The 3,096-nt window shown below is 34.1% G+C and overlaps 1 protein-coding gene across 1 annotated transcript in view; it reads left to right on the forward strand.

The window, feature by feature from the left end:
* Window positions 1-715: 715 nt before the first annotated feature.
* Window positions 716-3,096, forward strand: part of LOC102824044 (transmembrane 9 superfamily member 2-like) — a 19,370-nt gene continuing 16,989 nt past the window's right edge. The window contains exon 1 of the mRNA XM_006846661.1: window positions 716-776. The gene's annotated coding sequence lies outside the window, so the exon portion shown is untranslated. The remainder of the gene's footprint in view (window positions 777-3,096) is intronic.

Consider the following 3,096-nt stretch of genomic DNA (forward strand, 5'->3'; position numbering starts at 1 on the left):
AAACTATGTTATAATCTATTTGTAAAACTACAAGTTCTCAGATCTTAGCCAGTTTCATTTCTAAGTTATAAACTGAGAGGAGTACCTTCGTTTTTTACTCTATATCCTTCATTCTTTGATTATTTAAATGAATTTTCTAAATATTCAGCCTGGAAAGAAGAGTGAAAAAAATGTATAAGTCAATTTATCTGTCAAATGAGTATAGCCTTTCTGTCTACTTGTCTACCACACTAATCTCCACCCACCCAAGTCCTAGCACCCGTTAGGAACTACTGCAGTGCTAAGGGATTCCTAAATATTTTGTTGTTGTAAATACTGAGACCCATTAATGAAAACATAATGGTGCTGCATGTTGAGCTTGGGTGTTCCTAGTTTTATAATAAATTCTGAAAGTGACCACAAGATACTGACTTAAAATTTAAGCAACCTGTTTTGTTTGTAGTTAAAAAAGAAGTTATAAAAGAAAAACTGGTCAGGATGACTCTTTTGATAGCAAACTTATTATTTTATGCTGAAGCAAAAGTCGTATAGTCCTTTTCAGGACATATCCTTGAGGTGCATTCCCAGCTTGGATCATTTGCTAAGGCAATTTCATAGCATTTGCTAATATCATTGCTTAAGACTGGTACATAACAATTTGTTGAATGCTACTTGGAGTATGAATATTTTGCTTGTTTAAAAGAAAAGTCTTTTACAGTGCTTTTGTTTTATTCTGTAGCCTTTGGCGGTGAGAAATGGAAAACAAACGTTTTACTAACATCATTTCTTTGTCCTGGGTAAGTAATTTTTTTCAATAGTTATTTCCTTATTATAATCATAATTTAGTCTCCAAATGTTCTATATTTCAGTTTTTCATATTCTCTGTCCTAACTCATGTAATTAAATTAAGAAAGTAAATTTAATTTTTAAATGGATAAAAGCAAATATTTATTAAACATCTGTTGAATGACTAGTACACCATTATCTGAGAAGACCACCTTTTAAACAAAGTTTTTGAATCCTTAAAAGCTTTGTATTTCTTTGTCTACAATAGTTAGGCTTATCTCTTGTCACATAAACTGCATTTAAAGCTTTGACACAAAGGAGTCCTCACCTAAAGTTAGTTCAGGCAAGCAATCATTTTTATATTTTTTTCAAAATTTTTACTGCTTTTTAGAGTTCATTCCAATAAATACAGAAACATGCTGAAAATATGAAACAACCACCACCAAAAAAAGAGCCCTTTACTCTTTAAGGAACAGCTTCTGATATCAAATAACTGATGTTCTTTTACTCCTAGAAATAGAAACCACTTTATCCTCAACCCCAAATTTCTGGTGGGCAAAAACTAGTCCCTGAACAGTCAGCAGTTACAAAGAAAGCCAAAGAGTAAACCTTGAACACCAGGAGTGTACATTTCACAAGTCAGAAGTGGAAGAGCTTTCTGGACAGAGTGACTGATAACAGCCAACATTTTTATGAGTTTGGTATCAGCATTCTCTCAAATTATTATTTCTGTTAAAGAGTCACATAATTCTCAGTTGTTCATTTGTCATCTTTCCCTCTGTCATCAAGTCAAGAAATGTCCTTAACAATACTCTTGTATAAGTTTCTTGAGAATCTTGCCTTTCAAGCATTCTTCCTAATAGCTGACATCTTCAGTTTCTTTCTTTTTGTTCTTCTCGTGTTGTTTAATCTTAGTTCTACAAATATACTCGTTTTATTGTTGCTGTTGGGTGTTATTCACATTCATTCCAACTCATAGTGCCCCCATGTAAAATAACAGAATTGCTGCATAGAGTTTCCTAGGCTGTAATCTTTTCAGTCTTCCTCCCATGAAGGTGCTGGGTTGATTGGAACCACCAGCTTTGAGTTAGCAGCCAACCACTTAACCACTGGTGTGACACTATGTAATGAGCACTGGATTGTTTACCATAAAGTCAATGGTTCAAATCCACTGGCCACTCCTTGGAAACCCTATATAGTGTCACTGTGAGTCAGAACTGTCTCAGTGGTATTTAACAATAACTAACCCATCCAAATTCTATAAATAGCTTCCTATAACCATCATCTCTTCTCTGTTGCCTTATTTCTTCTTATACCAAATAAATGCCTTGTGGGAAAAAAAGTACAATTCATTATTCTCATTTTTCTCTGTATTAATATCTGTATTAATAATGTAGATCCATCTTATGTCTTCTATCACCTTTAACTTTTTTCTACAATTTCTAGTGATGGCTCTATCTTTAAATTTAGGAACAATTTTGTCTTCATGGTCTAATATAGATAACATTTCTCCTTGAAACACTTTCTTCTTGGCTTCATAAAAATTATCTTGTGCTAGTTCTTCTTTCACATCTCTGATCAAGCTTTCTCTGATTTATCTTCTTCATCCTCCCTTTAAAAGTAGATGATCACCACAGTATAGTGAGGCAGAGAGGAATTGATGTAATTTCTACAACTACTTTAGTCTGAAATTGATCCAACTTGCAGTCAAAATGCTATGATAATTCCTAATGTTTGGAATGCAAAAGTTTGAAACAAAGAAAGAAAGGATCAGTAAGTGGAAAATAAGGCTTTGATGTTGGAGATTCCATGGTAGACGTTTGCAAGAGAAAGTTACTTAATTATTACAAATACCTATTTTCAACAACATAAATGATGACTGTGCATGTGACTCTCACCAAGAGATGATGGAGAAACTCAATATCATCAGCCAAAATAAGGCCAAGGGCCAAATGTGAAACAGACCATCAATTGGTCAGTTCAGACTGATTCGGAAGAAAATTAATGCAAAGCTGTCTGAGCCAAAATATGACCTTGAATATATCCCACCTAAATTTAGAGAAATGTCCCAAAAGGAAATGATTAATGTTCAGTCATTTCAAGAGGTAGCATATGATCAAGAGCCAATCATCCTGAAAGGAGGAAGTCCAAGGTGCACTGAAGGAATTGGTAAAGAACAAGGCACCAGGAATTGATAGAATAAAAATTGAAATCATTCAAGAAAGTGAGGCAGCATAAGAGGCACTCACTCATCTCTGCCAAGAAATTTGGAAGACAACTATCTGGCCGACTAATTGGAAGAGATCTGTATTTGTGCCCATTCCAAAGAGA

This window comes from Chrysochloris asiatica, unplaced genomic scaffold, assembly GCF_000296735.1.
Source record: "Chrysochloris asiatica unplaced genomic scaffold, ChrAsi1.0 scaffold00029, whole genome shotgun sequence".
Taxonomy (NCBI): Eukaryota; Metazoa; Chordata; class Mammalia; order Afrosoricida; family Chrysochloridae; genus Chrysochloris; species Chrysochloris asiatica.